Source organism: Lissotriton vulgaris, chromosome 9 (genome assembly GCF_964263255.1).
Source record: "Lissotriton vulgaris chromosome 9, aLisVul1.2, whole genome shotgun sequence".
Lineage (NCBI taxonomy): Eukaryota > Metazoa > Chordata > Amphibia > Caudata > Salamandridae > Lissotriton > Lissotriton vulgaris.
In genome coordinates, this window is record NC_141697.1 from 954,416,007 (window position 1) to 954,431,473 (window position 15,467).

The window sequence follows — 15,467 nt, forward strand, 5'->3', positions numbered from 1 at the left end:
ACCTAAGAGAAATCTTGGATAGATTCTTGGCAATGAAAACTAAAACTATGCTACACACCTACTTACTCCCTCCCCCGTACTAAACTTAGGTTCGGTACATTGGGTAGGCGTATTTTAGAAGCACCAGTTGAGTATTTTTAGTCATTGTTATTTATATATGTATTTTTATATGGCTTTGAAACCATACAATGCTCTTACAGTATTATTTTATAATACTGTTCTCGCTGTACGCATTATACTTTGCAGCCTGCATTACGGCTGTAGCAGTTCACTTTACTTGCATGAGAAAGAAGACTGTTCAATAAACCCTTTTATTGAAAACGCCGTCTCTATTTCTCTGCACCTCTGTTAAAACCAAGCATGCACGATTGACTGAGTGAAATACTTATCTATTGTTTCTGCGACTCTAGAGATACATTTCTTATTCTTGGGAAACAAAGTTGTCATGTTTATGCGGTTGTCAGAAACTAATCCCTTCTTGTGAATTCGAGAAAGTTTCTAGTGACCTCTGAGCTAGCCGGCACTCACAATTAAGTTTAATATATTCGATAGAGACCTAGTCGACATAAGTCCTACGTCAAATCTACAGGATAGATTATTCTAAAGCCTATTGGGAATATAGGAACTACACTACACAGGATCATCTCTGTTTAGAAGCACGTCCATCTTTAATGGTCAGTGGTGTCCAGTCAGTATCTTCAATGTCTAGAACACTAGTGGTATACCTGAAAATTAGCAGCATCTTAAAAGAGGCTGGCTTGTAGGGATGTGGTTCGTAGAGTGAAACAGATGCCCTGTTTCTTCGATGCAGATGCCTTTGGGCTCTAAGTGGTGCAATTGTTGTTGACTGTGCACTTAAAGTGAATGAATGATGTCTACATGGAATTTAAGGATTTACAAAACATTAGCTTACTTTCTCATTTGCCTAGTGTGACAGCCAGTCTTTTGTTTTGGTTGTATCAGGTTCTCTTTATTCCCAAGGTTCTTCCCGTTCTCCCATTTCTGAATTTTCCACAAAGGCTTCAGAGTGGACATTTGCTTCTCAGTGCCTGGTTTCCGATCATAGGAAATTTGTTAAGTGTTACAGTATCGTGATTCCAGCAGGTGGAAGTGACCGCATTTTTTCCTGTGATAGCCTATTTTTAGGTCGAAGTCTGAGTCTGGTTTGCTAAAGACCTCTTTGGGATATTCAGAAAGCTGACCTAGGAATCCATTCTATCCATTGCTGACCATTAGCTTTGTAAATCACATTATCTGGATTTCTATTTGCTGGCATTGTTTGAGCCTGTCCAGCTTGAGTTTGCCCCTCCTGTTGCCCAAACCTTGTTTACTGTATTCTTCTACGAACTCACTTTCTGTAAAAAGGCCTTTAAATCGTGTACTTATCTTGTCAAATTTGATGTGCATTCAAAGACAGATGTCAAGCTGTCTTCAGAGGTAGCTAGGTGTTTACTTTTCTTTCTCTGGTTCCAAAGTGAGAGAATTTTTGTGGCAATCCTGCTAAGTACCTGTGTAAGAGGAGAGTGTAGGATGTATTTTTATAGTACACAACAAAATAAAACGACCTGTGTTGATGTTTCATAATATATCAGAAGTAGTACAAATGAAACACATTTTTATTTTTGTTGTTGTAATGCTTAAGTGGGGCAGAAACAAATATTTGAGTACGATCAAAACACATCAATACACTATGTTTTGACATTTGCACACATTATCATTTGTATGTAGTTAATGACCATTTCAATTGAAAATGTGTTGTATGTAATGACAGTGCGCTACCCTACCATGCATACTCCACACTATGCCACTCCACTCTTCTCTATGCCCTTCCACTCTTTGCCACACCACTCATTCTACACCACTCCACTGTATGACATGCCCCTCCAATCTAATGTATTCTACGACACGCCCCTTGACACCACTCAAATCTACACCACTCACTTCACGACACAAGACGCCACTCCAATCTATGCCCCTCCACACCACTTAGCCCACTCCAATCTACCAGAGTCTACCCCACTGTACTTAGCTGCAATTTACCCCACACTGATCTACCTCACTTCAGCCTACCCCACTGCGATCTACCCAGCTTGCCCCAATCTACCCACTCCAATGTACTTTAGTCCAGCCCACTCCACTCTGCATGACTCCAGTCTACCCCACTCCAATCAACCCCACTCTATTCCAAACTAGACTGCTATCCTCTCCACCACAATCTAACCCACTCCACCACAATTCCGTCTACCACAATGTACCCCACTCTACCATACTCCACTCCAATCTACCTAACTCTTCAAATTTACCCCCTCCACCAAAATGTACTCTACCCCTCTCCATAGCAATCTACCCCGCTCCAATCTACCCCACCCGATCCACCCTGCTCCAATAAATCCCACCGATCAACGCCACTCCAAACGATCCCACTCCCACCATCCTTCTTCAGTCTACCCCACACCATCCTACCCTACTTCAATCCACCCAATCTGCCCCACTCCATGCCAATCTACCACACTCCATTCCACTCTGCCCAACTCTGCTTTACTCTAATCTACCACACACCCCTCAAATCTAACGAACTCCAGTGAAATCTACCCTACCCAACTCTAATCTACCCCACCCCATTTCCATCTACCCCACTCCAATCTACCCTCTTCAAATCTACCCCACTCCAAATTACCCCAATCTACCCCCACTCCATTTCATTCTACCCTACTATATTCCAACCAATCTACCCCACTCCACTCTACGGAATCCAGTCTACCCAATATATCCCACTCCATTCTGCCCCAATATATCCCACTCTACCCCATCTAATCTGCTCCACTCCAGTTGACCCCAATTCACTCCAATCTACCTCACTCCACCACAATGTGCCCCAATTCAGTTGCATTCCCCTCTACAGTCTACCACACTAATGTACCCAAACTCCCCTACTCCAATTTGTTGCACTCCAGTCTACCGTGCTCCAATCTACCCTATTCCACCCACTCCAGTCTACCCCACTGTACCCCAATCAAATATATCCCAGTCTACCCTATTCCACTCTACCCCACCCCACACCAATAACTTTTAGCCATGCTGACCAGCAGCCAAAATAGTGTACAAAATGGCTAAAACACCTTTCCAAAGCCAATAGCTCTCCCATAGGCAAGACCTTTTGATTTTGCCAATGCTTGTTTTTTCAGAAATGAAGCATCACTCTTTTAGTGCCTTGTTAAACAACTGTGACTATAGCTAGTAGACTAATGTTGTATGGGCTGCTAGTTGATGGTAACTGAAAATGTATAGCCAACTCTAAAAAACTGCTCTTTGGCAAAACCTGATTGTTGCGTTGTTTCCTTTAGCCAATGCATACCTATTGAAATTCTCATGGTAATCCAACTGCTAAAAGCAGTCTGCGTTCGAATATGAGCATACCTGCTACATTGAAAGTAGATATTTTACTTTTTCTCCCAAAGACTGGTCCGTGCAATCTGGATCACATAAAAAAAGTTATTCCCGCCTCGCTAACCCATTTCCTTCTCCGTCATATGGGCGTGTCTGGTTTGTGTAGCTGTCATAAGTGGTATACTAGTTTAGAGGTTATTCTTGATTTTGTGGAGGATATGCTGTTTTTTTCCGGGTGAGTGCAGAGTTTTTCAAAGCTCTAGTAACTTTTTCTCGGTCTACCCCACACCATAGGTACATTTATCCTTTGCCCGTTTGAAATCTGTCATTTCTATTGTTATCCCCATAGGTGTCAGAATCCAGAATGTCCTTGTAATCTCATCACTTACATTTGGGAATCGCACATCTCGAGTCAGCATCTTTGCACTGCGACATCTGAAGTGATCTGTGGCACAGATTGAGGATGTGGCACCTTAAATGAAATATAATGTCTTGGCTACTAGAGTGATTCGTTGGCGGGCATGGTGTTGTTGTGTTGGAGGACAGACATATGAACCCCTTCCTGTTAACTGTGAAGCTTCCAACCCTTTCTGTCATTCATCTACTTTATTATTTGTTAGCCGGTGATTATTATTATTCACCCCAAAGACTTCATACGTACATATAATGCATTAATGATCTGAAGTCTTGGTCTAATTTTGAGGGCAATCTTGCCACCTTGATGAAGAGATCCCTAGATTGCAACTTGGAAGTCTGCATCTAGGATAGGCAGATGCTGCCTGAAAGTCACCCCTGGAAAAGCTAGATCTGAAGGTTATAGCAGCAGTGCCCAGGGTTCTTTGCTCACAGTCCTCTCCCTGTTTTTGCTAAACCTATTCCCACACTTTACAATATTGTCCTTTAATTTGTTGCTATTCTCTCTTTGTTGTCCTTCTGCAAATTTTAAGTTCACCTTACAACATTTACAGATTTTCCAAGAAAGGGCATGCGCTCTGCTTTCAGAGGGGAAACATCCTTTACAACGCAGTGCCTTTACAACGCGTTATTTACAACGAAAACCATTACAACGCATTGCGCTGGGGGGTGCTCTAGGCTAGGGAATACGTTTAATTTACTATCCAACACCTTCCCTAGTGTCCACGGGGACTGGAGTTGGAATAGTAAATTAAACTATTCACTATCAAGCACCCCAAAGCACTATGCGTTGGAAAGGTATTCGTTGTAAATACCGCGTTGTAAAGGCATGCGTGATAAAAGTATGCGTTGTAACGTCATACATCCCTTTCAGAGCCATTATAGATATGCCATTGATTGTGTCTCGCTGTACATCCAACTGTTTTTGTTACTCTAAGGGTTATTTTGCCCAGATAATGCACACCACGTCTCACAGGATCCTATGCCAATCCACATGTGTATCCTGGAGTGAAAACCAACTTTTCAGGAACTAGATTCTTTGATATGCCTACCAAAAGTTCTCCTCCACCCAGTAGGAGTTAAATCAAAGATCTTGCTTAAACAGGGAGTGTATGGTTCTGACATACAATTCTTCACGTCCCCCCACCCACACACACACACTCAGGAGATGCAAGCTTTGACATACGCCTTGAACTCTGCATCATGTGGCACCTAGTGGGACTCAATTCCCTAGGTTTTGCTGGAATGCATAGACAGACTGTTAGGAGGCTCAAACTAAGGTCAGAATTATCTTCCTGCTTCGACTGGAGAGTTGGTAGCGACTGGGCAGTAGACCAACAACAAAATGTGTGAATTTACGCACTTTCTCCTCCCTCACTCATCAATGTATCCAGTGGCATGAGTGCCTAATTCACACACCTTATTCTAACCAAGCTGTCTTATTCAACATAGCTAGGCCTGTGTGAAATTTCAATTACACCAGCAAAATTCCTGAATTTCACTTTTTGTGAAATTGGTTAACAATTTTTTTAGCCGAGGCGCTTGAGTAAAATAAATCTGTGATGCAAGATGCTGGCAAACCACCCTTTACCACAAAAGGGTAGTTTTGTGATATTTTTATGGGAATTTGCGAGAAAAAACGCACGCAGTTTCGCACACCCCAATTACTTGACAGTCCACATGCTAGACAAAATTTAATACTCCACATGGGACTCAAAATTGTTTTGTGTTATTAAAGGAATTAAAAAATAAATCCAGACTAAAAAATGCAAAACAATGCGATCCTCTTAAATATAGTAGAAAGGAAGGAAATGGAGAGGTGCAGATCCTAAACAATGTGGCAATCACCTTCAATCTGCTTCTGTTAACTACTCAGTGACCGGTTCAGGGTTACAGAATTCTACTTCTGTCCATTGTCCCCCATTAACTTTATTTCTTGTCCTTCCTACAGATTCAAGCTGGCCTTGCCTCGAACAGTTAGGTCCTGTCAGTAGCTGCTTTCAGCTGTTGGTCCAGTAGAATGGCTTCCTTAATTCACCGCCGCTGGCCCGTTGCAGGCTGTGACTCACTTCCTTCATCAGCTTGCTGGCTTCCCTTTTATAGCTGTGAAAGAGAACAAAACGTCTTACTCTAGTATACTGAAGAGACTAGGAAGCGGCTATCCTTTCAAATACAATGACCGGCGGTGCCTGGCACGCGCAGTGCCTCGCCGTCGGCTCCCAGGGCAGGGTGACCTAGATGCTCACAGTTGAGACTCGTTGCATTGGCTTCTTGTGTGCATGATACTCATTTGGATCTTGACGAGCATCCTTTTGCTTTATTACCACCTAAAGAGCTGTATATCTCTTAAAGAATTTCCATCTTGAAAAATGTACTTCTGTTTTATTCTTCTTTGTTCTGCTTTTTCTTCACTTTAATTTTTTTCGCGACAGCGGGTGGAAACAGCATGACTTTTGCTTGCCGCTGATTAGAAAGGAGCGTGACGCGTGTCATAAAGTAGAAAAGGTGATGAAGATACTGTTGGCGGTAGATGATGGAGGCTGATGGAGCCGGAGAATGATAGGCAAAGTGGGTGGTGGTAGTAGGGTAAAGAGCGGAGTAAGGCAGGGTAAAGGTGGAAAATGAGGCTGGTAAAGCTTTGAAATGATAAGACATTAAATGTACTAGAGAGGAGCGTGATGGGCAAATTGATAAATTGAGTGGAAGATGAGTGTTAAGAGGAGAGTGGTGGAACAGAAGGGAGATAAGATTGATGGTTGGGAGGGTGATGGAGACAGACTGGTTGATGGGGAAAGGAAAGACTAGTGGGAGGAAGGAAGAGAACAGGAATAAAAAGGGAATATGCCAGTCACAATTTAGAAGAGACGATTCCGTTTTTAGGCACTCTCATTACATGCTCATATCCACTTGGTTCCACTTAAAATACATTCTACTCAAAGGTCTAACAGCCAAATATTCATTGAAAAACTAGCCACTAAATTACAAGCCCAGTTGTCCACCACATAAACTGTACTCTTGGGTAGCTAAGTGTAGAAATGGGGTCACATATGATGTCTGACAGTTGCCAATTGGGTTGCTTTTGCAGCGAAAGTTAGTATCCTCTACTACAAAGAGTTAGAGTTACATATCTGTTTACTATTTTTTTATAATAGTCATGGCCCTCAAGTCTTTGTAGATCTGTGTGCTGATGAGCGCACTCTATATCGTCAAGGCCTTGGCGCGGCTGCGCTTCAAAATGTTGAGAGCTGCCGGTGAAGAACAGGTACAAGGCAGCAGGTTTGCAAGGTCCACCTACGCACACCCACACAAAAGCAATCACTTGCACTGAAGAATTACAAGATGCCTTTAGCTACAGAAAATCACTTCCCCATAGGCAGCAGTAGTTAAGGTAAGTCTGACAGAAGAGGGTGAGGTGGAGAGAGCGAAGGTTTATGTGCAAGAGAAGAGACTGAGATTGAAAGAGAGGATGGTGAAGCAGATAGGGGGATAGGAGTGTGAGGAAGAGAGGGGGAGGGGGAGGCAAATAGAGGAAGGGTGGTGGTGAAGAGAAATTGTGCTTAGTGATGTGGAGTGTAAAAGGTGGGTGAGGGAGAGAGGCACGGAAGTGTAACTGGAGAGGCGAGAGAGAAGGATGGGGTGGAGGCGGAAGAATGAGGGAGAAGTGGAGGTACAGTGAAAGGATAATGAGGTGAAGAGAGAGGATGCCATGGCAGGCAGGGAAAGAGGATGGTATGGAGAAAGAGGAGGCGGAGCTAAGGAAAGAGGAAGGTGAGAGTGTGAGGTGGAAGGATGCCGACGGTGAGAAGAGCAGAGTGAATCAGAAAGAATGGAGGGTGAGGCAGAGAGAGCAAAAGAAACAAAGCTCTTCAGTTTAAAGCCCTAGAAGTAGAGTTAAAACTCATAAACACAATGCCCCTGCATGCAACTCATCCCCCTACAAGACCATCCAGCATTCCAAAATTCAGCTCTGACACCTGGAAAACACTTGACAACTTAATTCATCTTCATGAACCACCTATTCTTGTTCATGGACCACTCAGATCCTGAATCCTGGAACCTGGCCTGGTCCAGATAAAGACAGCAGGCTCATTTCTTTCAGGGGGATTTACAGGTCATTACCTATTCTTTTGGTGGCTTTACCTGCTAATATAACCGTTGTGGTGGAGCTTTCTAGGTACATTTCCACACCCACTCACTTCAGTTTACTTTGCAGGGTTGTGTCTCTTCTAAAAGTAATATCACTAAATGCGCCTCCCAATTTCTGAAGAATTTAGAGTGCTTTCATTGTTTACTTTAATTAGCTAGTTTGCTATTTTTCTTTTGTTGGAGGTCATTTATTTCATACGTTTGTTGGTCACAAACTATGGTAATTAAAGAGCCAATATGCTTTGGTTATTTGTTGATTCAGGAAACATGCACTTGTCCAAATGTTTGGATATTAAGAATTTACATCACTGTGCAATATGTTGGGATATTTAAAATGTGCATTCACATCACATGGGTTTTACGAAAGAACTAAGATTCAAATATAAGCAGTAGAAGGAGATCAAAGTTGGTTAGATGCTTCTGAAAGCAGGAGTTTCATTAATCTGTGTAATAGCAAGGTCTGTGTCTTTATCAAAGACACAATCAATACGGTCAGCCATGCGATCTTGATCAGGAGATTGGAGGAGGTTGGGGTATCCCACTTGGCCCTTGATTGGCTGGTGTCTTACCTCGACAACAGGCACCAGGTGGTGGCCCTGCCACCCTTTAAATCTAACATCAGGAGGGTTGGACAGGGCGTGCCTCAGGGGTCGGCCATCAGCCCCATCTTATTCAATCTATACCTCCGCCCCCTGATCAAGCTGATAAAATCCTTTGGCATAGCAGTCACCAATTATGCCGACGACACCCAACTTATCTTCTCGTTTGAGGGTAAGGAGGCTGTGTCACAGGAGATCTTTCACAGCTGTATGATCACCACGGCGGAATGGTTGAGCCACAACTCCTTGCAATTTAATAGCTCCAAAACCGAGGTGCTGCACTGCTCCATGGATCATACCCCTAGGCCTCTTCCACAGGATTTTTGGCCTCCTGACTTTCAGGGCACTAGTCTGCCTGCTGAATCCGTTCGAAACCTGGGGGTGATGTTTAGCTCCAGCCTGCAGCTAGACGTATCCGTGAATAAAACGGTGGCCACTTGTATGGCACTGCTTTGCTCGTTGCGGAAGATTCTACCCATGCTCCCTGTGCAGGTTAGACCAGAGGTAGTGCAGAGCATAATTTTAAGTAGGCTTGACTACTGTAACGCACTACTCCTGGGGGCGCCTGCGACCTTGGTGGGAAAATTGCAGCGCGTACAGAATTTCGCCGCCAAACTGGCACTTTCGCGCCATCGTTCTGACTCTTCAGCCATGGCACTCAGGGACCTTCACTGGCTGCCAGTCCCTCAGCGGATTGATTTTAAAGCTCTATGCTTGGTATTTAGGGCTCTTCACGGACAAGGTCCGTCTCCATTGCAGGACTTGTTCTCTTGGTACACCCCGTCCAGATCACTCCGCTCGGCCTCGGCTTGCTTGGTAGTAGTGCCCAAGATTCTGAGGTCCCGGATGGGTGGTCGGTCCTTCAGGTTCACTGCAGCGAGACTGTCGAATTCTCTTCCGTCGGGTTTGAGAGGTATGGGAGACCTCCCTTCCTTTAAGAAAGCCTTAAAAACATACCTTTTTTCCTAGAATAATGTAAATGGATCGGTAGCTGGAAACATCATGTATGTGTTACAACAGTCTAAGCGCCAGGATACCCGCCGGGTGACAGCCACTGCGCTATATAAATATGCCAATACATACATACATACATACATATGGTAGGTTGACCTCTTGGTGTCCATCTACTGAGTTTAGTTAATGATTGAGAAGTTGACAGGTTAGTTTCCATTCGGGGAATTTACATGCCGATCTGCTGACCTGTAATTTACGATATTGTATGTAGCATTGTGCTAGGTATAGAAGCTATGAGGTACCTAGAGAGAATGCTGTTTAATATACTTCTAGTAGTGTTTTGGGTTCTCATGGTTGTGTGGTGCTGCAAATGGTAAGTTTGCTTTTTTTCTCTGAAGGGCTTAGCAGGCATTTCAGTAAATAATGCTAGCTGTTACATGTTATTCAAGGGTGTAGATATTGCTCCTTCTGTGCTTTTTTAGGTCTTGCCTAGTCATCGCTTGCGCTGTCTCTGCGAGACCTGCTGCATTCAGGCTATGGGCTGTAAAAGCTCCACCCTTTTTCAAGGACTGCCCCCTGTTGCATGTGTTGTTACTCAGAGCTTGTGAGCACTATTTCTTTAAGCTGGAGCACTGAAGGCCCCAGTGCTCATTGTTAACAGAGCTCTGTTGTAAACAGGGCTGTAAATCTCCCTCTTACCTTGCCACATTTGCTGTGCATTCAAAGACCATGGGTCTGTTTCGGCTGCAGCTGCCTCCTCCTCCCTCCTGCTTTTGAAACGCACTCCCTGGTGTCATGGTCCCTGTCTTCTAAGAAGGAATGTGGAATTCCTATAGCCCGACGCCCAGGACATATTGTTTGGGGTCAAGGGCAACAAGTTTTAAGGTGTATTTTGTCCTTGGGACAAGTAGGCCCAACCCCCTGCAGCATAAACCCTTTGGCTGCCAGTTTGCAGTACCACATTAAGGATCAGGGAAGGGTACTGCCTGTAGTTTAGTTAATATTTGTGTGCATGTGTTAATGCTGTTCAAACTAGTATTTATGGTTAATTAATTGAAAGCCTTTATTATTAGGGAGAGCTTTCTAGGTAAATGTACGTTCTGACTGCACTACTGACAGTGGTTCCAGTATGAAAATGTGTACACACGGTTTCAAAGTTTAGCAACATGAGGCTATGCATGATGCTCACAGAATGCTCTCTGATTATATGCAAATATTTGCAGAAGCTTGAAAACAAGATTAATGTTTCTTTGCTTTCAATATAAAATGTTCCTAAAAAATGAAAGTAGGGAAATAACATTTTGCTAAACTACTGTAAAATGTCAGGTACCATTTCGTTGCAGCATCATTTAGTAAAATGTGTTGATGCATGCTAGTATTTCCCAAAAATATTCATATTGGAAAATGCGTGTAACTAGTTTCAATAGGATTATCGGAAAGAAAAATAAACAAGCCTTGGCAAAGCCAGTAGGTCTGAAATTGGTAGTCAGCTTTTTAGTTTTGGCAATGCATGACTTGTTTTGGCATAGCTTTTGTAAAACCTTATTGATGTGAGAGCTGCCAGGCCCGCACCATTATAACAAACATTGGCAAATCCAAAAATTGTTTTTGGTCTCAAAAAAGCACACACTGCCACATTAGTTACTGGCACTGAACAAAACTACTTTGTGTACCAATATGCTCATTGTGAAAGAGCAGAATGCTGTCACTCACAGTGAAGCCAGCCGATTCAGAGAGAGAGAATTTTAATAAACACAAAAGGTCATGGTTAACGCCAGACCAAATTAGGGGCTCAATTATTACAGAAAGTCTCAAAAGTGCACCTTTGGTACATGGCTTTCGTGAATTCACAAGATTTTACATTAGTAGTGCAAGAAATTGTACTTCTGCAAAATACTTGTGAACTGCATTTTAGCAGGAGCAAATATGCATGTGTCGATTTGCTCATGTGAAAACCTGGATGTTTGAAAGTTAATTTTCCCTCCCAACTACTTTTTTCCCAACTCTGAAAGAAGGTTAACGTATGCCACTCTCAGGATTACATTTCCAAAAGTTCTCAGTATGGGAAAGATTAGAGAAAATTTGTTGAAACCCCTACAACATGCAAGTTAGTAGGTTTGCACAGACTCAATAGGGCATTTCAAGCCTGGAACTACTGCTTACCACCATCTTCAGTCCCAGTATGTGTAGCTGCAGAAACTTGGCAACATAAAATAATTACTAGTATTCAAACACTACTATGGGATATGCCCTGGCATAATCCGAGAGGCTGTACAAGAGCTCTTATATATATATATATATATATATATATATATATATATATATATATATATATATATATATATATATATATATATTTTTTTTTTGGTGTAAGAGGTTTATTTGCACTTATCACAGAAGGTAATACGTTACATGTGATTCGCCTACATCCATTTCTGGCCGGCTTCAGTTGTGTGTGCCCGAATGGGCTCGCTTGGTCATGTACACAGCCCATCAGCCGACATCCTGAGGACCGGCGGCGTCTTACAGTGTAATCACAGTTCTAGTATCAAGTGCTATATTCACTCATAACCATGCCAGGGTTCTTACTTTTTTGGTAACATTTTCTCCCAACTGTAACTGAATTTAACCATCCATTAAATTAACTCTGAAGTGTCCATCCGCAACGAATTATCTGTGTCACAGCATCCTCCCTCCCAATCCATTCCACGGTATTAGTGTTCAGCAGCTTGCCACCCTCCACGCATCTTTTCTAGTTGTTTACATTGACCTCCTCTGCCGCCCCGTGCTCCAATAAATAGTGTCTGAGGTACTCCCAATAATCCTTGGGCCTTGATCTAGTCGGTAGCTCCTCCTCATAAGTGGTCAGAGTATCGTGACAGTACGTCATATCTTCCAACCAGCTTTTAACCACCGGACCCCGTCTACTGTTCCAGTGTAGGGACACCCTCCTTTTGGCCAGTAACCGCGCTACTGCGCAGAACTTACGCTTCCTCGCTCTCAACTGTGGTTCAATACCCAAGAGGCAAAGTTTGGCATCACATAGCAAGGCAGAGCCCAACATTTCATTCAACGTTTGCACCACTTGTTCCCAATAGCCCGCCACCTTGCGACAGTGCCAAGCCAGGTGCATGAAATCCGCCCCATCCTGTTTACACCTGTTGCATTTTGAGTCCTCCTGCAGCACATATCTGTATAGTCTCTGAGGCGTATAGTACACCTGATGCAGATATTTGTAATGAATGATTCTTAAATTACCATATGGTGTCAGCATGTCGGTTAGCATGCACGCAGATGCCCACTCCTCCTCAGTGAGGGGTGTCACAAGGCCCTCGCTCCACCTGTTCCTAGCTTTGTCAGTGCCTCCCCCTATTGCTCCCTGCAAGCTGGTGTATAGTTTAGACACCAGGTGAGATGCCGTGGGCGTGGTGAGTAGGAGCTGCAGCGGCGCCAGTGGCGTCGGCTCCTCCGGGTGTGCTGGGTAATGTTCCTTAAGTGCCCTCTGTAGCCTATAATAGTTAAACCTAAATAGGAGGGACGGGTTACTGATGTATTGCATTGTGTCTAACGTTTGAAAGACCCCATTTTGATACATGTCACCCATTTTATCTATGCCTGCCCACCTCAGCTGATCCATGCCTACCTGTTCTTGTGTAACCGAGATATGCGGGTGATGGGCCAGTGGAAGTGCCGGAGCGTACAGCGGCAGAGCGTTAGCCGCCTTACCCATCAGTCTCCAGGCCTCCGTGGTAGTGCCATAACAGATGGCTGTTATGTTTTGAGGGGCCCTCCCCGAGCATATCTTGTCTGCCAGCGCCTTGCCCGGTCTGCCGCCCTCCCCATAGCGCCTGGCCGTTGCCCGTTTGGTGACATATTTGAGTTCGTCAGAGGCGAACTGTCTGTGTTCAGTCAGAAGGGTCTGTATGTCTCCCAGCACCCTAGTGTCCCCTGTGTGCGTGTACATTTGCTCCAGCCCCTGTATGGCCTCTTCGCGTGTGCGCAGTTGGTGTCGGATGTCCTTCAATATACCCGAGGACGTACTAATGCATACCCCCCTGATTGTGGCCTTAAACGCTTCCCACAGAAGACATGGGTCGTCTGTTGTCGGGCCGTTTATGTCGAAGTAGTCTACGATTGCTGCGTGTATCGTGGTGACATACAGTGGGTCTTTCAAGGCAGCCGCGTTGAAACGCCAAGTGAAGGGCGGCGGCTCATATTGCGGGACCGCTATTTTTAGCAAAACTGGGTTGTGATCTGACAGTGTTCTGGGCAGATGTGAAATGTGTTTGACCCAAGTTAGCATCTCCCGTGTACCCAACCAATAGTCCAGTCGCGCCGAGCTATTGTTCGCCGCATTAATGTGAGTCGCAGCGGTGACCCCCGGGTTACTATCCCTCCATATGTCAGTCAATTGGAGATCTTCCATCGCGTCCTGCAACATGTGCCTTGCATTACCATGGTGTTCCGTAGTATGTGCAGCTCGGTCTAACTGGTCCTGCAATGTTACATTAAAATCACCTCCCCACAGTACGTGGTCTATATGTTTGTCTGTGATTGTCTGCCACAGTTTCCTGTAAAACCCCGGGTCATCTACATTGGGGCCATACGTGTTCAGCAACAGGACCCTCTGCCCTCTGACCCTTCCCTCCACCATAACACTTCTACCCTCCGAGTCTCTGTTCACGCTCGTGATTGCAAAGTGCGTCCCTTTACGTATTAGGATACTGACCCCTCTGGAGTAGGTCGAGTAGTTCGAGCTTGTAACTGATTCTGCCCATCTATTACCCAATGTAGGTGTGTGTGTGGTGGCCTGGTGTGTTTCCTGCAAGAACACTATATCCACATGCATCCTGTCAAAGTAAGCAAACATCTGCCTGATCTTTTTCGGGTTGCCTAGGCCTCTAACATTCCACGTGAGAAGGGCCAATGTATTAACTCTCGACATTGTTACTTGTACTCATCAGGATGTATCGCACAAGGTGTAACCGCATTTTACGGTTCTGCACAGACACTGAACATTGGAGTGTGTGGTGCGTGATCCACAGCAAATCGGCGAAACTGATATAACAACTTGCATGGTTAGGTATGGTCAAGGAGGTCGCCATGCTTCTCAGACACAGAGTTTGTGTTTCGGACAACCCCGGTTCCCCCTCTTCCCCCCCACCCACTTTAGCACCCGAACTTTGCCAAAGCCATCCCTTAACAAACTGTACCCTCACTCGAAAACTTAGTGTGGGGCGCACCCGCTTGGGGGTGTCGCCAGGTTCACACATCTCCATCCACGTGGTGGACGTGGACAGACGCCTATTCCGACTTCAATGTCGTGTGTAAGATCTTTCACCCTTCTCCCTCCATCTGCCAACAAAAAGTAAGAGTATGACATCAAGTAACCCCAAACAACATAAGTCGACATACCCCAGTCTCACATGGCAGTAGAAGTTCAAGGCAGTGGGGCAATAAGGATCAGCCCGGGGGCCTTCCAGTGTTCGCACCCCTGGTACATATTCAACTGTCAGGGGAGCTAGTGAGCCTCCCGATCATGTTGTCTCTCTGTGCGCCTTCCGGAGGCCACCTGCCCTCCAAATACTCACTGCGAGGATGTTCATCCCGGGCCCTACCGCTGTGATGTCTAGTCTGCAAGTCGTTGTAGTCCCACAGTATCTGGCTGAGCGCCTCGGGGCAGGCCAATGTTTTCTAGTCACAGCTTCCTGGGGCCCAGTGGAGTCCCTTTGCTGCTCCGGGGGCATCGAGGTATCTTGTCCGCACCACTCGTCATTCCAAATCGCTCGTCGATTCCGCTCTGTTCTGCTCCTTCTGTCGCTTCCCTTGCTGTTTGATAAAGTCGTGCGCCGCCTGTACCGTCGGTAAAATGACCGGCTTGCCCAAGTTCGTGATTTTGAGTTTTGCAGGGTACAGCATGGCGTATTCGAGACCTAGGTCCCGTAGTTTCTTTTTCACCGGTGCAAA

The 15,467-nt window shown here is 44.8% G+C and overlaps 1 protein-coding gene across 1 annotated transcript in view; it reads left to right on the top strand.

The window, feature by feature from the left end:
• The window catches only part of LOC147692601 (guanine nucleotide-binding protein G(i) subunit alpha-2), a 468,721-nt gene that overhangs the window by 106,750 nt on the left and 346,504 nt on the right, over positions 1–15,467 (top strand). The window lies entirely within an intron of this gene.